Raw genomic sequence first — 26,151 nt, 5'->3', positions numbered from 1 at the left:
AAACCATGGCTGTGCAGGGTATATCTGATCTTGTGATCATCCTAGTTGGGAATATTACTGATCTCTTCAAGGTTCTGCTGTACTTGCAGACTCTGGTGGCACAGTCTGTTGTGTGAGCTATAAAGTCCTTTCTCCTTTGTGTTTGGTGATGTGGAAAGTCCTATGCATCTGCATTTTCCCACACAGCAGACCCAGAGTCTGCCCAACACAAAGGAGCATGAGTTTCTCCAAGACTCAAGATGATGTCTGATGCTGATGGTGGATCTTGGGCATTGATGAGCCAATGGAAGGCAATGGCAAGGGAAGGGAATGCCTGAACAGTATGTAATTTTTAATTAATGTTTCAAAATTTCCTTTAAAACAAGTAAGTAATTTCTCAAGGCAAGCATAAGTAATAACCAATTATATATGTTATCCATGGGAGTCTATATTTGAATATTTCCTTAAGCTCTGACCCGATCCACATGGATGTATCACATTGACTTCATGCAAGAGGAAGGATTACCACCTAGGCAATCATTAATTCTTCTGTGAATATGAACTGTTGAGTAGTTCCAAGGCCAAGTCTTGCTCTGGGTCAGAGGTTAGATCCTGAGAAGGGACAGGCAATGTCCTATCCCTGTGAGGCTTTCATTAAAGCAAGTGATAATGAGGCAGGGCATAATTGATTTTGGAACAGTCAGGCTTAGGAAGAAAATAAGTGAAAGCACCTGAGGAAGGCTTAGAGAGTGGCTGAGGGTGGGTTCTGTTGTGCTGGGCAGGCCAGGGAAGGCTCGTTGAGGAGGCAGTGCTGGGACTAAGCCACAGATGCTAAGTAGGAGCAAGCCATGAGGAAATCTTAGCAAAGAACGTTCCAGGAAGAGATAAAAAGCACGTCTACTCTGGATAATTCCCAAGATAACCTCCTCAAGAGGCAGAAGGAAGGCCAGCGTGGTTACAGCAGAGTGGAAGAAACAGGGAGCTGGAGATGAGGACGGAAAGTCAGCCATTTGCCCAGGCTGAGTACATGACTTGAGGGCTGGTGGGAGATGCAGGGACAGAATTCTATTGTTTTGGATGGTGACCTTTCCCAAGAATGTCAGCAATAAAGTGATAAGAAACTATCCTACTCAGTCCCCCTGCCCCAGCCTAGCATGGACCAACCTCTCTATAAATGTTTGCTGGTGACTAAATGACATAAGGATGGCAGGAATCCCAGAGGAGTTTTTGATGCGTTCAACCTGAAATGGGCATTAGAACTGCAGGGGACATGAGCTCTGAAATGTGCCGAGTCCCTCCTGCGAATTCAGCATGCGATAACGATTGCCCATATACAGACAGTCCCCGACTTAAAATGACTCAACTTGAGGTTTTTAAATTTCACACTAGTTTCAGAGGTGTCACACATTCAGTAGAAACTATACAAGGAAATTGAATTTTTCATTTTTGTCAGTTAATGATATAAAGTCCTGAATTATATCATAATACCTAACCAACAAGAATAGGGATTGAAAGCCTGTATATAGCAGGTTAGGCCAAGCGATAGGATTTGATAAGATAAAATGCATCTAAGTTTTTTTTTTAATTACATTTTTTTGAGAGGCTAGCAGGGGCATGCACATCAAGAGCTCATGTACTGTCAGAGTTGGTGTTCTCTTTCTACTATGAGCCCTGAGAATCAGACTTAGTAGCAAGCCCTTACTGGCCTTAAAATGCATTTTGACTTACAATAATTTGAAGTTCCAATAGGTTGAATGTAACTTAACACCACTATAACCTGAGGAGCATTTGTTTTAAATAATTTACCTGCCGACAACGATACTTTATTATTCCAATTAACAAACAAAAGAGCTAAGACACAGAGGCCAAGTTTTGTAGCACCACATAGCATTGGATAAGAGTTTGGGCCACCCTCTCCTACTACAATCTCTCTAGGGACCCTACAGACAGTAAGTATCCCAGCACCAAACTACAGAGTATGGTTGGAAAAGGAGATGATGAAGGAGGTCATCTGAGTGTGGATATGGATCTACCCAAAAAAGGGTAGATTTTTTAAAAAAGGAGAAGAAAAAAAGAAAAGAAAATGGAAAGAAGCAAAGATGCAGAGCAGAGATGTAGGCATAAACAGAAGCATCTGAGGGCAAGGATGCTGAGCATCTGCAAGGCAGGAGAGGGCCTCAGCTCAGCTTGCGTTAATAAGCATTGTTCATGAATTTTATTTAATGAACAAGCAGTTGCTTTATTTATCCTATTTTCAAGAAGAAAGGAATGAGCTTCTGCAAGTTTCAATAACTTGACCAAAGCCAGATGGCGAGTGACCAGCTGAGCTAGATTTCAAGCCCTTGGGGAGTCTTTTCCTGGCCCGGCTGAAGGAAACTGGAATGGTTTATTTTTCATAGGAAATTGGAGACACTAGAAACATTAATTTTTATTTTAAAAAATCCTGGCCCAGACCAAGAATATGAGTGTCCTATCTTTTCCAGGGGTAATGATAATAGGAACTGGCTCAGGCCCATCTGGAGAATTCAGAAACTGGCTCAAATCCCCAGACCTCTTCCGACTTGGACAGAGATTTTGGGTCCATTGTAATTTCTTAAGAGGTTCTGTCTGTCACAGTGACAAAGTAGCCTCTCTTGATAGAAATTAGGCAGGGGGTGGGGGCTTTGGCAGCTGGTCCTTTTCTGTCAGAAGCATGCTGGGAGTTAGCCTCCTGATGCTGATGTGGACTTCACTGCTCCCAGGGGTCCCCTTCCCAGTCCCCTACATTGCTGACCACACGTGACTAGGAGAAAGCATGCCAGCCAGGTCTGCCTTCCAACTCTGATGCTTTCGATTCACTGGCACAAGTCATTGATTGTGTGTGTGTGTGTGTGTGTGTGTGTGTGTGTGTATGTGCGCGCGCGCGCGCGCGCGCGCGCGCGCATGCTGTGGAACCAGTCAGAGAATCTCCCACATCCACATCCTTTCTTTCACTATCTATAAAGCTCTGAGGACCTTGACATGGATCTGTCAGCCTCAGATTGTAAGTTTACTTGAACAACACCTGATTTCAAAAACCACCCCTCAACCCCCTCTTTCATTTCAACCTTAACCTACAACCTTCAGCCCCAGAGAGTCCCATTAACCTCTCCACACTGGTGAGTGGTTTTCCACGATGCAAGTCGATCTTGTGTAGATTTTGGCCCTTTAGACTTACATGGATGTGTCTCATTCATATTGTACAGAGAGCATATATTCGTATGCCCACAAAAGTCTTCTGTTTAACACATTCCAATTTTCCATTGGTGGTTTATTTCTTGAGGACTTAAGTACCTTTGTGACTTGGATTCCTCTACCTTGTTGGCTTGCCACTGACTCAAAGTGGAATATTTGAGCTTGGGAAGAAGCACTGCACATATTCTACAATGAAAAAGATACAAGAAGAAAGGAGAACTCCCAACCCAATGCTCACCCACACCTCAGAATAGCACTTCAGGGACTGCAGAGCAGGGTTGTGTGTGGAGGGTCAAATTCCCAATTAGGATTCTTTGGATCTCTAGGCTGAATAGCTAGAAAGTTATACTCAGTTTTATAAGTGCATTGCTTGCTCGCATTTGCAAATGTTTGCATTTCAAGTGGCAACAAAGGAAGATGTTCTGTGTTTGCCTACATGTTTTAAAAAACAAAAGTTGGAGCTGGAGAGACGGCCCTAGCTGCTCTTCCAGAGGTCCTGAGTTCAATTCCCAGCAACCACATGGTGGCTCACAACCATTCACAATGAGATATGGTGCCCTCTTCTGGCCTGCAAGCATACATGCAGGCAGAACATTGTATACATAACAAAATCATAAAAAAAAAAAAGAAAGAAAAGAAAAGAAAAAAAAAGAAAAGAGGACAGGGGAACCCATGGCTGATGTGTAAAATTAAAACACAAATATAATGATAAAAAAAGAAAAGAAAAAGCAAAAAGCAAAATCACAGGGAAGGTATTGACCCTGCACTCATGCTAGCCAGAAGAGAGCTCATGTTTGCCAGGAGAGGACCAGTCTGGGGAAATCCTCACTGAGACTATAGGGCTTCTGCATGTCCAAATGCTCAAAACACCAAGAAACATTTTCCCACTTGACCAAATTCAGAAAAATGTCTTATCAATTAATGGTGTGCACATAGTTGACATTGTTTGGTCAACTCTGGTGGATATGCCATAGAACACTCTCCACAAACATCCCTCCCCCAAGAAACACTTTATCTTCCCTTTCTTCACATGCCCTTCCTTGGAAATGGCTGTGTAAGATTCTCAAGCCTTAATTGCAGGAGTTGTGTTACAGATGTATCAGCTGGGGCTAGGCACCCCCACAGTCGACTGTTCTATGCATTTTGACCAGTTGAACTTTCTGAAGTGGTCTCCACCCACTGCAAAAGAGAAAAAAGAAACCTCTTTGATGATGGTTGAGAGCTACACTTGCCTATGTGCATCAGCTTTTCTAATGCAGAGAGGAACTGCACTGGTTTAGGAAAGTGGCAATACTCAGCTCTCCTGCAGGCTCTATGACCTCAACAGTCACCAGTAGTGGCTAGTTTTACATTACCAGGCAAGAAATCTCTCCTACTGAGTGGACCTTAAGTCCAATTAGACAGCTATTGCTTATTATTGCTTATATATAAGTGCAATGATTGCACCTCTAGGGGTACGTTGCTGTGCAGGTCTTTGTTGTGGTTCATAAGCATCACAGCTGGATAGGACTATTGATTGCTTCCCCCCTTTGGCAGCTTACATAGCACCTTCCAATACTAAGAGAGATAGTCTGCAAAAGGAGGTTTCCAAGTCAGTTCCAGCTCAATTCCTCCAAGCCCTGAGTCCAAAACGTGGTGTTTCCAACAATAAGTACTTCAAGTACTGAGAGGCAGCTGAGGGCAACAGTAATAGCCTACATTGTTTTGGGAGTCTCTTGGACTCCCCTGACCAACAACTCAAAGAGATGTCTCTCATGCCTGTGTTAGATTGTCTGTGATTCTTGGGGAGAGCATTATCACCCCAGGTGGCATATCTTCATTAAAATATTGTCAAATGATAGGGAACCCTGTTGAGAGGTAGTGGAGTCTTGGGGCATAATAGAAAGTCCTTGAGTTATTGGGGGCATATCTTCAGAGGCATTTTAGGGTACCCCTTTAAATACACACTGCCCCTAATAACTTACTCCCGTGTCCTCATGAGGATGAACCACCCCAAAGCCTTCCATGAGACCTGAGATTCATAATAACATATTTTCCAAATAATTTGATGAGTACAATAGGCCTCACCACTCTACCTAGGTATGGCACCAACCATACTCGACAGCTACAACAGTTCCCACCATCTAGGTATAACCAGCCCCTAACTGGCTGGTAGCAGGTTTGCTGAATCAGTTGGTCACACCTGCTGCAGTATTACAGGAGCACAGATTCCATTATTACCACACACCTGCCCAGTGCTTCCTTCAGGAAGGCAGGGGCTTGAAGGCTGGACGCCACATAAAGGTATGATCACCTAGGCAGGTAGCTGCAAACTCACTCCTGTATACCTTCTGGGACACGAGACAGAGTGACTGGAAACTTTCTTCAGCTTCCAAAGTGGAGTACAGAAACTTTTTTGGAAATAAAAGAGGTAAAACAAGGCTGGAGAAATGGCTCAGTGGGTAAGAGCACTGGCTGCTCCTCCAGAGGTCCTGAGTTCAATTCCTAACACTCACACAGGGACTCACAACTGCCTACGATGGAATCTATGTCATCTTCTGGTGTGCAGACTCACATGTAGACAAAATTCTCACATAAATAAATAAATAAATAAATAAATAAATAAATAAATAAATAAGTAATAAGTAATAAATAAATAAATAAATCTTTAAAAGAAAGAGGTAAAACTGAAAATAGCAGCCTCATCAATTTGGCAGGGGTGTGTGGAAGGAATTGGAGGGGGGACTTAAGAGGGGCTGAAAAGAGGAGGGGAAGGGGTAAAGTGAAGTCATTATATTTTAATTTAAAATGTATTTGTCTTAGTCAGTGTTTTATTGCTGAAAAGAGACACCATGACTACGGTAACACTTATGGAAGAAAGTTTAATTGGGCTTGCTTACAGTTTCAGAGGTTTAACCTATTAGCAAAGCAGGGACCATGGCAGGATGCAGGCAGATATGGTGCTGGAGAAGTAGCTGAGAGTTCTACATCCAGATCCTCAGGCACCATGAAGAGAGAGAGAGAGAGAGAGAGAGAGAGAGAGAGAGAGAGAGAGAGAGAGAGACTGGGCCTGGTTTGAACTTCTGAAACCTTAAAGCCCGCCCCCAGTGACACATTTCCTCCAACAAGGTCACATCCACCTCCTAATACTTCTAAGTAGTGCCACTCCCTGGTGACTAGACACTCAAATATAGGAGCCTATGGGGGCCATTCTTATTCAACCACCACCATATTAAAAATAAAGAAATTTATCAGAAAATTAATGAAATAAAATAAAGATAGCAGCCTATCCCATCCTCCAAACTGTCCCCACACAAAACAACCCCCCACTTCCCCCTCATCTGTCTTAAGTAAGCTTCTCCATGCTGTTTCTTATCCCATATTGCAAGCTGTTCTCGGTGTCAGTTCTCAAATGCCGCCTTGTATCATCGGTTCACAAGCAAGTGTGCATTATTTCTTTTGAGTATTTTTTGTGAGGTATTTACCCCTCTCCTCAACCTTTACAGATTCATAATACAGCTAGGAAGGGGTCTGGAATACCCGTGGCCTCTGCACATATTTAAGGGCACACTGTGATGTCATAACACAAGCACACGGTGCAGCAGTTCACATGACTGTTATGCCCATCACTGCATTTCTTTGTGTAGGGAACAGTCAGCATTTTCTATATATACTTGCTGGATGTGGGTGTGTTTTGAGTATCATCCAGGTCCCACTGTGATCAGTGCCCAAGCCTCCAGCATAGTGACATCAAAAGAGGTGTCAAAATCTTTAGGCAGTGGAGTCCCTAGGGGAGAGTCCACACCCTCTGAAGGAGACATCAATCTGCTTGCCCAACTTCCTTTAGAAAATTTAAGTTCTTACATACGAAAATGCTCCCACCATGATCTGCTACCATCCTCTGCCTTCATTGGAGGCCTTGTTGATGTAGCTCACTATAGACTTTCAGATGTAACTGTGAGCTAAATAAACCTTTCTACTTTATAACTTAACTGTCTCTGGTGTTTTGTAGTAGCAACATGAAGCTGACTACAACATCTCATTGTTACCAGCCATTAGTCAATGTGTTGTGCTACATGATGCTAAAAGTTACTCTTTATCCAAGTGTACCCTCTACTGGCTCATAGTCTTCTCTCCAACCTCCTCTTAGTAATGTTTGAGTATAGAAGCCATGATTTATAGTTACTAGATTCCCTGTCCCTGTTTCCTTCCATATCTAACCTCATAACAGAAAAAAAACAAAAACAAAAACAAAAAAAAACTTGTCCATATAGATATTATATTAAATTATAATTCTTTAATAAAATCTACAAAATATCTTATGTTATTTTGTTACCAGTGGTCTGGATCTTGGCCAGATAGTTCCAAGTTTTTGGCCTCCTATCCAAATAATTGAAAATAAGGGCTCACAAGTAATTACAAAAAAAGTAAGATAATTTGTTTGGAGCAAAGCAATAGTACAGATTAAAGACTGACACGTTGTCAGGATTGACTGTTGACTACATCAGTAAACATACTCAAGTCCCCTGATTATTGTTTGGGACATCCTTTTTTGGTGGATAAGAAGGAGGGCTGATTTCTAAGGGGACATAGTTATGGTATTTTAATGGATAGATTTGGTCATATATTTATTTTTCCTATTGAACATGTCCCTTCCCACAATGCATCTGAGTTTAATCATATACACACCCAGTTATGCAAAGGCATAAAATGGTGAGTAGGGGATTCTTCCTAAAAACAAACTTGAAGAATACAGTGTGCCTCACTGCAAATACACCCCAAATCAGTTCAGGCTGGATCAGTTAATCTAGTCCTTGTACCTGGACACATTAGCAATATACTTGAAGCAAAACTGCCTAAATTGGATTGTTACTAGGGGCAGAGAAAGATACTATAGTCCTAAGGTGGGGAGTACATGTAGCCCAATGCAGGTGAGGGTTCAAGGAAAGTCTGAGAATGCTGGCATGTTGCTTGGAGAGGGATATATGTGCACAGTGCATGAAGGTGAAGGTGCTAGGCTGCCAAGTACGTTTTTGCAAGAGGAGGGTTTGCCTAACCCCAAGCCAAATGGGATTGTAGGATGAACTGCTCCTATGCTTGCCTGCCTCTGTTTAATTACAAAAATACAGCTATGTTTCTAAGAAATATGTGCTCACTCCATTTTTTGTTATTTCTAAATGTTCAGTCTGATGGATTCTGCTCATCACAATCCCACCTCTGGCATCTCTGATATTTCCTCAAAGAGTGATAGATTTTCAAGGTCCAATGCATGACATTTATTTATTTTAATCTGTGTATTGCAACCTTGTCACATAATTCTGCTTTTCCTAAAATATACACTTTTTTCATGGATTCTGATTTTGACCTCTAGCTCACATTTGATGAGGTGTTTTTTGTTTTTTTTTTTAATTCTTATTCTTCTGAAATCATAAAAGGTATCAAAACACCTCAATGAGAACTTCTTTTTTCTTTATTTATTTTTTTAGACAGGATTTCTTCTGTATAGCTTTGGAACCTGTCCTGGAACTCACTCTGTAGACCAGGCTAGCCTTGAACTCACAGAGATCCACATACCTCTGCCTCCTGAGTGCTGGGATTAAAGGCATGCACCACCACAACCTGGCTCATGACATTTCTTTATTTTAATCTGTGGACTGCAACCTTGTCAGGCAATTTTGCTTTCCCTAAAATACATACTTTTTGCATGGACTCTACTTTTGACCTTTAGCTCACATTTGATGAGAGGGGTTTTTTTTGTAATTTTTATTCTGAAATTATAAAAGGTATTAAAACATCTCAATAAGAAATTTCCCTGAATGTGTGTTTGCCTCTAACCTATCCCATGGATTTTCATTGATAAGCCAATTTGGATAGAAACCAATCAGTAGAGATATCATTGGGTAGAAAATGGCATTTTCAGTGGGCTCAGTTGTCAGTTCAACTTACAACTCCCCCACAGTGTCTTTTATCTTCATCATTAATTAGCCTACAATTAATACAAATTACAACTAAAATTTACTTTTAGCTCTTAGTCATTCTAAAGTATGGTATTAGGGTTTTTTTGTTTGTTTGCTTGTTTTTTGTTTTTTGTTTTTTACAGATAGTCATAACAAGAATTTTATTTTTGGTTTTGGTTTGTTCGCTCCACTGTTGTAGAATATTATTTTAAAGTGTGTTACTTTTGTTTATGTTGCATTTGTTTAACTCTGGGAAGCTGTGTTATTGTGCCTGTCTAAAACACCTGATGGTCTAATAAAGATGGCCGATAGCAAGGCAGGAGAAAGAATAGGTGGGGCTGGCAGGTAGAGAGAATAAATAGAAGGAGAAATCTGGGAAGAGAAGAGAGAAGTAGCCAGAGGAGGAGGACTCCAGGGGCCAGACTGCCAGCTACACAGCAAGTCATGGAATAAGAGTAGGATTTACAGACGTAAGAGAATGGGAAAAGCCCAGAGGAAAAAGGTAGTTGGGATAATTTAAGGACAGCTGGCTAGAAACTAAGCCAAGCTAAGACCAGGCATTTATAAGTAATAATAAGCCTCTGTGTGTGATTTATTTGGGAACTGGGAGGTGCCCCCCCAACGAGCCAAAAAAACAACCAACAACACCCCACCCCAGGATACTAATATTCTTTAGAAGTTGGATATATATTTAATAAAAGGAGAAATAAGAAGATGTACTACAGTTTTGCGTCTGTGGGTTTGTTGTTTTTCTAGTTGCTATTGGATCACCCAAACCCCATGGCGGTTTTTTTTTTGTTTTGTTTTTTGTTTTTAAACTGAGGACCAAACCCAGGGCCTTGCGCTTGCTAGGCAAGTGCTCTACCATTGAGCTAAATCCCCAACCCCAACCCCATGGCTTTAAAAGAATACTAATACTCTAAAAACCGATTCCAAACCAGGAATAGAAGCAGGAAAAAGCTTCAAAGTTTGATATTTCTTCTTCACATGAACTGATGTGATCTGTATTAGACAATGTATAGATATATGATTTAACAGCATAAATACCCATCAATGTCAGAGAGCTTAAAGAGACAGCCATTTATAATCTTACAAAGTTTAACTTGACATATTTTAAATAAAGAAAAGGGGAATGGAAAAAATAAAATCAGACTTAGACATGGAGCGAGGACTAGATACGAAATGGCTTTCAAATGGGACATCAGTGAACGGAGCTTCAAGAGGAAGTGCCATGAATCCCCCAGACATCATGTGCCACCCGGCAAGTCCAGCTGCAGATACATAAGCGGCAATACTTCACCCAATTTTGTCCACCTCCACACCAAGAATATTCAAGCACCAACCCTAAGACAAAATTACTCTAAGCCCTCGAGGAAAGCAAAAGAACACACGAAATTGGCCTTCCTTACGTCATTTGACCTGGGATTCGGAATCACCTTTCATCATAGACCTGGAATTTCAACTCAAAATCCTCAGATTTCTGTGATCTGAAGGTTTCCTTATTTTTAATTCTAGCTTCCATGAGCAACTTCACTCTCAGCCTTGTAGGAAATCCTATGCTTGCCTTCTCTGCCTGCAACATTTTAAGGCCTGGGTACCACGATCGGTCTTTTGTTATCCTGTAGCTGATTTCAGACATGGGGTTTGCACACACAAAACATTCATAAGCACACATCATACACAAAGAATCCTTGTCGTGTCATGCCTCTGTGGCTGCTCATGTATCTCCCCTTGCCCTTTCTCACTGCCTAGGTCTTTAGAATGAAGGCAAAGCATGGGGTTTCATGTGGTGGATGTAAACAGCAGTCATGCAGAGTGCCCATCCTGGGACTACCATGTTGCTGGAGGAGCGGAGAGTAGTGGGACCACTTACCACCACAGGGCACTTAAGCACAGCCTGGAGAACCACACGCACCAATCTAGTTGGTAATTACGGGAGTCATTTTCTCCGGTCTGGGAGTGAAGTGGTCACAGGAGGCACATTCTGGGGGAGAAAGGAAAAGCTTGTTCAGAGACATGGGTTTTAATCAGGGGACAGTAGACAAGCATTTCAGAAAGTCTCCCCTTGCCTCACAGTGATGAAGAATAAATGGCCCACCAGCAAATGACTCCCCATCCTCCTGCTGCAGCTCCCTGGAAATACACACAGTGCTTCTGCCCGGATTTCAAAGATGGTCTGGGCCTCGCTGTGGTCATTAGTGCTGTAGGAAAAACAGCAGTCGATCAATAGACCGACTCTGGGGAAGAGCTTCAGGGCATCATTGCTCTCAACCACAGTTACAATGCAGAAGGGAAAGGCAGATATTTATGGGGCTGTCCTCTAACAGGAGACCAGAGAGTGGTGGTGGAGAAGGTTAAGGGATTTGTTCCCAGGAGGAACAAGCCAGTCTCTAACACAAGGCCTTCCTCACTTGCCTCTTCCTAAGCCAGCCTTCCCCTAACAGGCCACTGCACTCCATCTGACCCTGCTCTTCGGGGAGTGACTCCACCATCCTGTGGAGAATACTGACAGGCTACAGCACACTACCACTTTCCAAGAAGACATGAGGATAACCTCCTGCTGGGTTCTCTTTCAGGCAAAGGGAACATTCTTCCAAAACGAACCTTCAAACTCTGTGCTGAGGCCCTGGGTAGATGGTGTCTGTATATAAAGGCATTGCTGGGAGATGGAGGATAAAGAAGCCCGTTGGTAGATTAAACCTTGGAGATTTGTAGATTAAACCACAGATTCCATCTGTGGGTTCAGAGAGTTCTTTCACTGTGGGTAATAAGTTGTCCTCAACCCTTCATGACATCAGAGAGTATGGTTAGTGACTTGCTGGCCCTGAGCACACTCTGAGACCTCTGCTGATACAGGCAGGCAGGCACTGGGGTGTTTTTAACCCACACTGAAGAAGGTGCCCAGAAGAGCTCATAGACACTGTAGGCTCTGTCTGCTCCCAATACTTGCACAAAAGATGAGAAAAGTCTTTAAAAACAAATTTAAAAATTCAACAGTGTGACTCCCCTCAATGTGAAATCCACTAATCACCCTCTCGGAAAGCTCCAAACCCACCAGGCCTACAAAATATTAACTTAGCATTTGAACTTTCATTTAGCACATGGCCCAGATTCTTGTTAGCATTTATGACCACAAAGTGGATTTAATTCTGTTCTATTCATAAGAAAGAGGACATAATTTGATGGTTTTCTTTGCTATTAGAATTATTAATGACCAATCGCTAGTAGGCATAGAAGTGGGATACAGAAGGAGGGGAGCAGGATTTTTTTCCAAGGCTAATTATCTTGTCAGAGTCACTGTTCACAGCATACAGTGCCCCTGTCAGCATAGACTTTGGCCAAATGTGATACGCCTGTAGCCCCTTGATCATGTGCCAAAGAAACAGGCTCTTTCTAAAAACTACATTATTTACAGAAAATTGAAAATACTAGAAATTTAGAGGCTTCAATTATACCAGAAAGGAGGTCAGAAATCCAGTTTATTCCAAACATGGATTTTTTTTTCAGAGTATAATTTCCAAAAACAATTTATAAGGAGGAAAAAAATCTGTGTGGGCTTATAAATGTAAGGGTCCAGTCCAAGGTTGGTTAAATCCATTTCTTTGGACCTGAGGTAAAGAAGAAAATTGTGGAAGTGGGAGTGAGTAGCAGACGTTGTGAACCTGTCAGAAAATAGAGAGGGACAGAAGGGAATCAGGGACAATACACCCTTCAAAGGCACGCGAAGAGTGATCTGCTCCCATAAACAGACCCCATTTCCCACCACCTCCAAATGAAAGCATCAAATTGTCAACCCAAGAATGGCTCAGTCCATTCAGGAAGGATGGTCGCCATTACTCAACATTTTATAATGGGGATATTAAAATCAAATTTTAAACCTTATGGATGTATAGCTGGCATAAAATAAACTGCATACATGCAATATAATGTTTGATAAACCTAACTGATGTGTACACCTGTAAAGTCACCCACACAACTAATATTTTCAGTGCATATCTGACCCCCAGGATCCTCAGCCCTCTGCATCAAATAATTCTACATGCTAACTTTGCTGGGCTATAATGTCAACATTATTTTGGATGCTGCTTTGGAAGTATTTTTCATGAGTGAAATGAATGTTTAGATGAAGTTTAGATGACATCAGCCCTACTGGGACCTCTATACAGTGGCAGAACCACACCCGATAAGTAGAAAGTTTAAGAGAAAAAAGAGTAGCCTCTTCTGGGACAGAAGGAAATCTATTAGCACGGTGTCATGAACTCTTCCCTGGGCCCCAATCTGGTTGCCTCTCCACTGGATTTTGTTCCCATCGACCCTCAGTCATGTGAGCTAATCCAGTAAAATAATACCCCCAACACGTACTGAGGTAGTTATGTTCTCAGTAAACACTTGACTCCCTACCCTGCCTCTATTCACCCTCATACCTGTTTCCTAGGCAACCACTGGCCTATTTTACATCACTCCAAATTACTTCATATTTTTTAGGACATACAGATGAAGGGTATGTCCTCTTTGACTTCTTTACACACTGAATCAGGTGGTGTGGTGTGGTCATGCCTCATTGGCTGTTAATCCATTTACCTCTATGTGAGCAATGGGGGGTTTGATTTTCTAGTTAATATCTACTAGAAATCAAATGACTGTAAATATTTCTGGACAAGCCTTTGTATTGCAATCTAGTTTTATGTTTCTTGGGTAAAGAAACAGATATGGCGTTGTCTGGCTGGCGCCATATGTGGCTAATGATGTCTTAACTCAGCACTGTTCTGTTCCTTCATACTGTAATAGAAAGGCCAGAAACCCAATTTACCATTCCTTTATAATTCTGTCTCTTGGCTATGGTTAATTTCATTCCAAGAGTTTGGTGGAACATTTTCACCACTATTTACAGGTGTGTCTTTCAACATCTAAGGAAAGCAAATCTACACTCTCGAGCTTTGAAATATAAACTTATTTTCAAGTGAAAAATATAATGCTTTATAGTCTTTATATTTGTCTGAGGCCCACAAAGAGTGGAATAAAATTCACTTTGGTGGAAGAATAGAATTAAAAGCTCTTTGCAGATGTAAAATATTTTAAATCTATGCCTCGGTCTAAAAATAGATGAAGCTATTTTTTCCCTGGTACTGAGAACTCTCTAGTTCAATGTAGGACTTGACTTGATGAGGTAAATTGGTTTGAAAACTGAGGATATTAAAAGCTAAGAGAAACACTATTGAAATAGAGATGTGTGTGCATGGAGGAAATTGCCTGGGAAACGATTGTCAGGTAACATGCTAACTAAACCACCATCAACACGTTCACTTTCCCACTTTCCTTAGACTCTGTCTCTCCGTGTGTCCAGGTCATTGGCCACCAAGCCAGACCTTCACCACCAGCAAGCTTATCTTTCCTAATCTTCCTCAGTGGCAAGTGTAGTGAATCAGAAAGAAAGTACATTGAGACTACAAAAGCACCCTGAGACACAAAGAGAAACATTATTTGAAGTGGTATTATCATTGCTCTATAAGCAAATCCCTGTGTTATCTCCAGCGATAGAAACATCATTTTAGCATAAATAAAATAAAGTCAATCAGTTACTGAGCCTCAAGGCACTATCAGATAGGAGTAGTAATAAATCAGGCTGATAGCCTTAAAACAGACCCGGATTTTTCTTGCTAATCAAATAAGATCAGAACCCAGGTATCACTGCAGGAGAAAAGCCAAATTTAATTAGCTTATCCAACAGTGTCATTTAGTAAATCAAAAGCCTTTGAAAGGTCAATGAATCTTGCCCTTATCATCTCGTTATCTCCCATCACTAACGAGGTGCCATTAACCAGCCCCACAGCTATGAGTTCACTGCCTCACGAGAGCCCATTCTAGGTAAGGACACTAACACATTTAGAAATGGCCCTGTTCAGAAAGTCTACTTATTTCCAGTTCTGCCTTAAAACACCATTAACCATAAAATTTGCCAGCATTGGTACCCATCACAAATGCAGTGACTTATGACAAGCTTTACCGTTGACTATTTGTCTGTTCAGAATTTACCGGGGACTACAACACCATACTGTCTTAGTAACATGGGTAGTCTATACAGGAATGGCATGTTTCTTCTGTGTACATGGGGATCATAGGCTCTGTCAGGCTCAGTGTAAATAGAACATTGAGTTACAAAACAAAGTCTTGCCTCTCAGTGTGTATCCACCTATGTAAGAGGAGAGACATAAGCACCTGGGAATTCTGGTGCCATGTCAAGTTTCATTTAACTGGTTCAGTATAGTGTATGTGAGATAGGAATTCAAATGATGGATGGACAGGCCAGAGATGAAGAGCGGCTGACCTTGGAGGCATGAATGTAAGTGGAAACGTGGAAGGGAAGCTGCAGGAGAGAAGAAAGCACACATGCAAACCAGGTCTGCTTTATCAGAGCTTCGTGTCTCCAAGGAGGTGACTGCCACACATGCTTCAATCATGGACCTCCTTTAAGCCTGTGAAGGTCTGCTGCTGTTGTTGGAATAACAACAGCTGGCTGGAGCAATGGCTCAGCCAGCGAAGTACTCATCCCATAGGCATGAGGATCTCTGTTTGATCCCTCATAACACATTCTCAATGAGCAAAGCATTGTTGTTAAACACTTGTAATCCCAGAACTGAGGATTACATCTTAAACATCAACTTAGACTTCTCCTTGGTAACAATACCTGCTCTTGACCACTGTCCTCCACATGTACACACAGGTGCATGCACACACAATGATAATAATAGCAAGTGTATAAACCAAAGCATGCATAGTTTTAGCATCCAGTGAATTGTGCTTTTTTTTTCACATATCAAATAGCTTAATCCTCAAGAGTGCCCACAAATGTCTTCAATGGTTTAAATGATACAGAGGCTTTAAGTAAAGTTTACCCAGTGCCAATCAGCAGTTAACACAGTCAGATATGCTTCTTCCTATCCTTTATCTAGAAAGACATGAAGCTTGCCTTCCCTCCACAGTTTCTATAGACATAATGGATTCCAACACACCAGTTTATATAGTGTTGATCTATAGAGTAATTGGCAAAAGTATTGGATTTGTATTGTTCTTAATCTAAAATGCCAATGTGAGATGCTTTCTGTTAGGCACAATCAGTAAGGAGCATCCTGAACATGAAATGGCATGTATGTAGAGGATAATAGTGTTAGTTGACTGGTACACTAGAGACTCCTGCCAGAGCCATGAAGTGGGGAGTCAGCATGCAGTAGCTGCTTAATGCTCACCCTCTCCAAAGCATTATCTTTCACATGATATCTTCATCTAGGCAGGTAAGGAGCTAGGTCTTCCAATAGTTTAATTTTCCCAAGGTCATCATAGCACGTAGACCCTATCATACTCTTTTCCTCCTCCAGGAATCAGTGAGTTTATGTTTTTAATCAGTTCTGTGTACCCATTGCCATGAGTTTTTGTGAACATCCATCCCTTCAATAACACGTATCCTTCAGACATAGTTGGTAACAGGTCTGCTGTTCTGCTAGAGAAGAGAATGGAAGCCTCCTGTGGATACTAGAACCTTTGCCAATACGTGGGTCACATAAACTCTGTGTAAATCTCAAAGGCTTCCAGGACTAGCCTAAAGATGAGCCCTTGATACATTTAATTATGGCAGATAAGAGCAGCTAGAAGGAAAGCATGGTGGTAAGTGACCACACCGACAACACACGGAGCTAACAGGTCCCAAGAGCACTGATTGTCTTCTGTGACACAGATCTGGGAAGGTATGAGAACCTTGCACTGCTTATGGCCCATGGATGGACAGAGCCAGAGTGTATGCCTCTGCCACACATGGTAATGACTTATGGAGGCTGTGAACCCTCAACACATCAGTGACAAATTAAATGTAGGCAACTGCAGACATGAATCACTAGAGGAAACACCATGAAAAAGTAAACACATAGTCCTATTCAAGGGACTTCTGTTGATCCCCTTTTCAATTTTTATTTTAAAAAATACTTAAGCTGAATTAATGTCTGTGAACCAAAGATCTGATGACAAATGTATGATCACAATTACATATCACTTTTTAATTTGTCAAGGTTATGCATTTATTTCACATATATTTTTTTCTGGAAAACTCACTAAAGTGATATTCTTTCTCCTAGGAAAACCTCTTCTCACATTTATTTTCATATATTACATCTCAACCACAACTTGCTCTCGCTCCCCTTCCCTAGTTTTTCCTCCACCTATCTTCTCCCCCAGACTCATCCTTCCTCTGTTTTCCTTCAGAAAAGAGCAGGCCTCCCAGGAGCATCAACCAAACATGGCATAATATGCTACTATAAGACCAGGCACCAGGCATATACTATCACATCAAGGCTGAACAGGGCAACCAAGCAGGAGGAAAAGGGTCCCATAAGTAAGTAAAAGTGCCCCCATGCCCACTGTTAGGAATCCCACAAGAACACCAAGCTACTCAGCCATACAATATATGCAGAGGACCTAGGTCAGACCCCTGCAGGCTTCCTGATCTCTGTGAGTCCCCATGAGTCTTGGTCAATAGATTCTGTGGGCTGTGTTCTTGTGGTGTCCCTGACCTCTCTGATCCCCCTGATTCTTCTTCCCTCTCCCCCACAGGACTTCTGGAGCTCCACCTAATGTTTGGCTCTGGGACTCTGCATCTGTTCCCATCAGTTGCTGGATAAAGTCTCTCTGGTCTCTTTGATGAGGATTCTGCTTGGCTCAGGTCCTAAAACACTGTGCAGGAAGGTCAAACTGTAAGTCAAAGGTTCTGCAGATGGGTTGGTGTCCCTCCACTGGAGACCTTGCCTGGTTACAGAAGATGGCTGGTTCAGGCTCCATGTCCCCCATTACTAGGAGGCTTCACTAGGGTTACTCTTGTAGATTTTTATGGAGTTTCCATTGCACTGGATTTCTCCCTTGATCCCCAAATGCCCTTGAATTTCAGTCATTTCTCCCAGTATTTACTCCCCTTGCATTTGATCCTTCTTGTTCCCAACCCCACCTTCCTCCAGTCTACCTGTAAAATGTATTCTATTTCCCATCCCAGGGAGATCCTTGCATCCCCTCCACCTCAAGCCCTCCTTGTTATTTAGCCTCTCTGGGTCCGTGGACCATAGCATGATTACCCTTTACTTTATAGCTAATATCCACTTGTAAATAAGTACACACCATGTTTATCTTTCTGGGTCTGGGTTACCTCACTCAGGAAGATTTTTTTCAGGTTCCACTCATTCACCTGCAAATTTCACAATGTCATTGTTTTTACCACTGAGTAATACTCCACTGTGTAAATGTACCACATTTTCTTTATCTGTTCTTCAGTTGAGGGGCATCTAGGTTGTTTCCTGTTTCTGGCTATTATGAAAAAAGCTGCTATGAACATAGTTGAGCAAGTGTCCTTGTGATCGGACAGAGCATCCTTTGGGTATATGCCTGGGAATGATATGGCAGGGTCTTGATACAGACTGATTCCGAATTTTCTGAGAAACTGCTGTATTGGTTTCCAAAGTAGCTGTACAAATTTGGACTTCCACCAGCAATGGAGGAGGAGGAGTGTTCCCCTTGTTCCACATCCTCAGCAGTGTAAGCTGTCACTTGCGTTTTTGATCTTAGCCATTCTGACAGATACAAGATGGAATCTCAAAATTGTTCTGATTTGAATTTCCCTGGTGGCTAAGAATGGTGAGTATTTCTTTAAGTGTTTCTCAGTAGTTGGAGTTTCCTCTGTTGAGAATTCTCTATTTAAATCTGTACCCCATTTTTAAATTGGATTATTTTATTTGCTAGTGTCTAGTTTTTCTTGAGTTTTTTTAAATATATATTTTGGATATTAGCCCTCTGTCAGATGTGGAGTTGGTGGAAATCTTTTCCCATTCTATATACTGCCGTTTTGTCCTATTAATGGTATCCTAACTAAAGGAGATCAAGGGGATACAAATTGGAAAAAAAGGAGTAAAAGGCTCATATAAATGGCTCCCAAAATTCTACCAGGGAACTCCTACAGCTGATAAATATCTTCAGCAAAATGGCTGGATACAAGATTAACTCAATAAAATCAGTAGCCCTCCTATATACAAATGACAAACAGGCTGAGAAAGAAACCAGGGAAACAACATCATTAACAATAGCCACAGATAATATGAAATGTCTTGGGGTAACTCTAGCCAAGCAAGAGAAAGACCTGTATGATTAAAAAAATCAAGTCTTTGAAGAACAAAATTGAAGAAGTTATCAAAAGATGGAAATATCTCCCATGGTCATGGATCAGTAGGATTAACATAGTAAAAATTGTCATCCTACCAAAAGCAATCTACAGATTTAATGCAATACCCATCAAAATTCCAACACAATTCTTTACAAACCAAGAAAGACGAAAAAACAATCATAAACAACAAAAGAATTTCTGGAGGTATCACCATCCCTGATTTCAAGCTGTACTAAAGAACTGTTAGTAATAAATACCACATAGCACTGGCATAAAAACAGACATGTTAATAAGCGAAATCGAATTGAAGACCTAGATGTAAATCCACACATGTAAGGACACTTGATTTTTGATAAAGAAACCAAAAATATACAATGGAAAAGAGAAAGCATCTTAACAAATGATGCTGGTCTAACTGGATGTTGGTATGAAGAAGAATGTAAATAGATCCATATCTATCACCCTGCACAAAACACAAATCCAAGTGGACCAAAAACCTCAACATAAAACCAGATGCACTGAACTCGACAGAAGAGAAAGTTGGGAACAGACTTGAACATACTGGCACAGGAGACAACTTCCTGAGCAGAACACCAATAGCATAGGCACTAAGATCAACAAATAATAAATGACACCTTGTGAGACTGAGAAGCTTCTACTCACATTTTTAAAAAATATATTGTGATTTCTGTTTGGAGGAAATTTGTTTCTTTACTTAATGACAGATGAGAAAAAATACAGGATTTATAATAGTTTATTTAATTTTTTTATGCCAAAATATTCATAGCCCTTTTAACTACACATCATAGTCCTCCAATAGATAGACAGCGGATTTTTTTCAGTTTCTTTCAGGATGCAGCTCCTGCAAGGCTTGCTCTGCTCCAGTGGGCTGCCTAGCACCCATGCGCATGCATGCAGCAAAAAGTGAACTCATTGGGAGAAGCATGTGAAGTTGGGAGGGAAAGCGATGGAGGGAGTGGAATCGGAGGGTGGGGTGGATTTAACCAAAACACATTGTATACATGTATGAAGTACTCAAGTAACAAAAGATGCAGTTGTGACATAGGAGGGTGTGTCCTAAAAAGAACCTACGGAATGCCAACAAGCAGCCAAAAGCACAAAGCGGAGACGCACAGCCTGGATCTGGAAGACTTGATGGGACAGGGCCGCCCAACCTGGTCTGGAAGGGGTCATGGGACAGCTCTCCGAGGGAGGCAGCTTCTTTCCCTCTGAGCAGAGGCATCCCTTGCCTTGCTGGCTCATGCTCTCCGTGGAGCCCTCAGTACATCACCTGGAACAGCCTGTGCACAGACGGTCAGCTGGAGAGAAGGAAAGAGAACCTTCTGAAAGTTTCCACATTCGCGATGCAGGAAGGAAGCTGTGAGAAGGTGGGACTGGGACGTTAGAACTTCCTTTTTGAAAAGGAAGTGACCAGTCTTCTGCAAACAATCACCTCCGACCCTAGGAAGCTGCTCTCCAGAACTACGTGTTTCTCTGTGGTGCATTTCACACCGGTAGCCTTTTCTCTCCATTTCCTGCAGTTTATTTATCTGTGAGAACATACTTGTGTGATGATCTGTCAAGAGCCTGAATGACAGTGAGAAAATGTTTGGGGACGGGGAACCAGTGCATATGGGGTTGAGTGACAACTTCTTAATGGAAACCCTAAAAAAATAGGTTTCTGGCCAGAATTTTTAATGATTGTCTAATCCAGGCAGGCCAAGCCATCTGTTGCCTGGGTTCTTGTCCCCACTTTAGGGAGGGATTGGTGACTGGCTGTCCTTACATAAGGAGCCAACTCAGGCTGACATCTGTCAACTGTCAACTACCTCACTGTAATGATGGGCAAAGTTGCTATTGGCTGTCAATGGGCCATATGGACTGATAGGAGATGAACATACTGCAGCCATATCTCACTGATGCAGTACTTATATAGGTGAACCAACAATTGTTCACTACCTTGTGGGTTGGAGCCCTGGGTGTGTGCTGCAGAGGACAGTGTGGGAAGTGGGGGTCAATGTATATGACTCATAAAGAATCTTGTCTTAACCTTAACCACAAAGCTGAAGTGAATGAATAAACATGCAAATAAATAACTTTCAAAGACAACAAATGTGTGAGAGTGAGTATGGAATGGGAGTCAATCTGGAAACTCCACCAAAGTCATAAACATTGGCCCCAGAAGTGTCCCAAGGAAGATAACATGTGTCTTTATTAAAAGATAAGCACTCCTGGGAACGAGGCTTACAAAGTCTTAGAGACCCTTATGTATATCAGCAAATTGACAAGCAGATTATTTGAAATAATAATACAGAGAGTTTAAATATATTCATCAAATAGAGTTGTGAGGTAATCTTAACACCAAGTCCACATATTCATAGGATGTTAGTTTTCCTCACACCTTTGCACAGCTATTCTCTATCACCCTAAGAAAGTGTTTTTAGGAAGGCGTGTTATGGGACTGGGAGATGGCTCAGTTGTTAGGAACACATTTTTTCTCTTCCAGAAGACTCAAATTCAATTTCTACTACCCATTCAGGCTGCTCACAACTGCTTGTAACTTCGGCTGCAGGTGATCTAACATTCTCATCTGGCTTTCATGGACACACACATGTGTGTACAGGTACACACAGACACACACATACAGAAATTAAGGGGCTATGTTATCAGAAATTTCCTGGAGGGAAATCTCCATTGATAGTAACTAAACAAAATTAGAACTTGGTATTGAACCCAAGTAAAGATCATCCACAGAAACAGAGTCAAAAGCATATAAATACATTGAAGAATCAGTTTGTAATCACTAATCTCTTTTTTGGCTGGAGACATATATACTAGCATCAGTGGTTTTCAATCCTGGCTGCACATTAAAATGAATTAAATAACCATCTTAAATAATGGGGTCCAAGAATGACTATCTTTTTAAAGATTATTGATCACTATAACATACAGTTGATAGTCATTACTTGTAACTTTTGCTCAACAGACTTTTGAATGTAGTGTGGTAAATCCTGGTAAACCAGTCTAGCCCCAGTGGGCAGGGGTGTGAAGCAAGCTACCAGAATCCCGTCTAGTGTCTTGTGTGTGAAGAAGAATATATCCAAGCAAACAGGGTCTTACCAAGTCCCAGCCACTCCTTAGAAATTTCTGTGTTCATAGATGTCTTATGGATGTCCTGTGAACATTTCAGTTCTGCAAGCAGGTCGAGTGCTCTCTGAATACCCAACCACTCTGAAATTCCTGTTCTGCAAGAATGCTAATTCTCTGGGAGAATAATGCTACCTGTCTAGGGATGGCCAGCTACCCAGAGCTCCTTACAGACCAGCCTTCTCTGGTTTCCATAACTACTGGAGGAAGGGATTCTTAACATGTTTAATATATGATACACTCAAGCAATTTGCCTCCTGCTTTGGCTGTGCAAAAATGATTTGTTTTGCCTCATCTTAGGTTTATGAGGTAAGAATTTGAGTAAAAATGATTGCCATATTGAGGACAAGAGAACTATATATCAAGTAGATTGAATACTTTGCTGTGAAGTTGCAAAGACGGATTTCATTCCAGGGATCTCTAACTCCAAAGCTTCCGTTTGCCACTTACTCACTAGCATTTTTCTACAAGTCTGTTCTAATCTACTGTGATAAACAGTGCAACCAAAGCAACTGGGGAAAGTAAAGGGTTTGTTTCATCTTATAATTCTCAGGGCTTAGGGCACAGTCCATCAGTGAGTGAAGTTGGGGAAGGAACTCAGGGAAGGAAACTGGAGACAGAAACTAGAGCAGACTCCTGGAGGGATGCTGCTCACTGGCTTGCTCAGCCTGCCTTTATATACAACCCAGGACCACCTGCCAAGGGGTGGCACCACATACTGTGGATGAGCTTTTTCACAATAGTCAATAAGCAATAAATTTACCACAGGCTTGACCATTGACCAATGTGATAGAGGCATCTTTCCAACTGAGATTCCCTCTTCACAGGTGACTCTAATTCATGTCACATTGACAAAAAACAAAAAACAAAACAAAAACCTGTCTTTAAGAAGTTGCAACACCTTAAAAGTTCAGGCTCTTTAAAATAAAGTCCAAAATAAATTATATGTGTTCTTATTCCAGGAGGGAAGAACCAGGGAATAGTTACAATCAAATCAATGAAGAACCAAAAATTCAATGGCATAAAATAGCTGTGTCTTATATATGCATCTCATTCATGATCTTCTGGGCTCCAAAGGGGTATAACAGTTACACTTCCTCAGCTCTGCCACCCTCCAGACAGTTTGTCTCTTAAGCCCAGGCTGCAGGCTTTACTCTACATCTCCTTGGTGGCCACCCCACAGTCCTGACATCTCCAATATCTTAGAATCTTCACAGTAACTGAGGCTGTACTTTCACCAAGACCTTCTGACCCTGCCTTATGGTAACCACACCTCAACTTTTCTCCATGATCCCATCAAATCCTGTAGTCTTCTCTACAATTGAGATTGCATCATTATCGGTGGCCTGTCCTGGACTCTCACAGTACACTTCATCTGCATTCCATGACCCCTTAATAAAACCTGCAGCTTTCATGTGTGCCACCAAAACCAGTACCATGTGGAAGACACACATTGCCAAGATTGGCCATCCGCATCTGATGAACCACAACTCTAACTGCTGACCCTGAGAAAATACTTTCCAGAGTATTTCACCTCAGTGATGCTAATCTCTTGCTAACCACAGCTGATCTTTCAACTCCAGCAGATAAGAAACAACATACTTTTCAATATTAAATATCACATGAATAACCCTGACAGTCTTTGAGGGACTCTCAAACTTCCTTCTGGAACTGCCCAAGCCAGGCCTCCCCTGTCTGCCTTCCTCTCAGCGTCTTACTTTCAAAGAACAATCCATTAAGGTTTGAGCAAGAATGGCTTTTCTGAATCAAAATTCCAAACCTTCCATAATCTTCCTAAATACATGGTCAGGTGTGTTGCAGCAATGGCCTGCTCACTGCTACAAATTTCTATAGTAGTTTGTTTTCTTGTGCTGTGATAAACGCTATTGTCAAAAGCAATTTGGAGAAGAGAGGGCTTATTCCTGTGACAGCCTACCATCCATCAGGAAGGGAAGTCCAGGCAGAAACTCAATCAAGAACCTAGAGGGAAGAACTGAGGCATCCTGCTTACTGGTTTGCTCCCCATGACTTGCTCAGCCTGTTTTTATACACAACTCTGTAGCATGAATCTTAAGAGTCTTATTAATAAAATCAAACCTGAGGCCAGTTATTGGGGTGAACGCTGGAAGATCAGAGACACAGAACAAGCCACAGCTACCTCACCTCACCACTTCCCCAGCTGGTCTTGTTTCCTCAGACTGGATGCTTCTGAGTCCTCATCCACATGAATCTCAGCTGAACTGTGCTACTCCAAAACCTGAATGCTTAACCAGCCAAATGCTTCTAGTTTCTGGTCTTCATGCCTTATATAATCTTTCTCTTTCTGCCATCATTCCCTGGGATTAAAGGTATGTGTCACCATGCTTGGCTGTTTCTTTTCTTTTTTTCATTGCAACAATGCTATTTCTTTTTTTTTTTAAGGTTTATTATTATTATTATTATATTTGTGTTTTAATTTTACACATCAGCCATGGGTTCCCCTGTCCTCCCCCCTCCCGCCCCCACTCCCACCTTTCCCCCAGCCCCTCCCCTCCATTCCCATCTCCTCCAGGGCCAAGACTCCCCTGGGGATTCATTTAAACCTGGTGGATTCAGTACAGGCAGGTCCAGTCCCCTCCTTCCAGGCTGAGCAAAGTGTCCCTGTATAAGCCCAAGGTTCCAAACAGCCAGCTCATGCACGAAGGACAGGTCCTGGTCCCACAACCTGGATGCCTCCCAAAAAGTTCAAGCTATTCAATTGTTTCACTTATCCAGAGGGCCTGATTCAGCTGGGGGGCTCCACAGCCTTTGGTTCATAATTCATGTGCTTCCATTCGTTTGGCTATTTGTCCCTGTGCTTTTTCCAATCTTGGTCTCAACAATTCATGCTCTTACAGTCCCTCCTCTTTCTTGACAATTGGACACCTAGAGCTCCACCTGGGGCCTGGCTGAGGATCTCTGCATCCACTTCCATCAGTTATTGGATGAGAGTTCCAGCACGACTGTTAGGGTGTTTGGCCATCTGATCACCAGACTAAGTCAGGCTGTTTCTAATGTGGCCTTGAACTCAGAGATCCAGAGGGATTTCTGTCTCTGGAATGCTAGGATAAAAGGCATATGCTACCACTGCCTATACTCATGTTTAATATTGTGGCTGTCCTGTTCTCTGGCCCCAGATAAGTTTATTAGCCTGCACAATATTTTTGGGAACACAATACCACATTTCCCCTGTTTTTGTCTAAAATTTAAAAAGGACTATAACTAATACAAGAAAAATCATATCCAATAAGTATATACAATATACATAATCAAGATTACTTTAACGATGTCTAGTCCATTAACATTTGACAGATTCAGACAAAAAACTCCATATATATATATATATATTAACAATGTCCAGTCCGGTAACATTTGATAAACTCAGACAAAAAAAATTTCGTTACTTATCCTATGTAAAACAAGTAGTTCTTTTTTAAAAGTAGATTCTATAATCTCCCTTTTTATCTTATCACAACTCAGAAGTGGCAGTACCCACAGTGGACTGAGCCATCTCATATCAGTAACTAGTCAAGAAAATCACCCCCAGACTTGCTTGTCTACATGCCAATCTGATGAGGGCATCTTCTCAGTTGAGGTTCATTCTTTCCAGATGACCCTAACATGTTAAGATGATTTTTTTTAAAAAAAAGTGAAACAAAAGACAAACAA

This window comes from Onychomys torridus, chromosome 17, assembly GCF_903995425.1.
Source record: "Onychomys torridus chromosome 17, mOncTor1.1, whole genome shotgun sequence".
Taxonomy (NCBI): domain Eukaryota; kingdom Metazoa; phylum Chordata; class Mammalia; order Rodentia; family Cricetidae; genus Onychomys; species Onychomys torridus.
The sequence above is the reverse complement of the archived record's forward strand: the minus strand, read 5'-3'. Positions refer to the sequence as shown.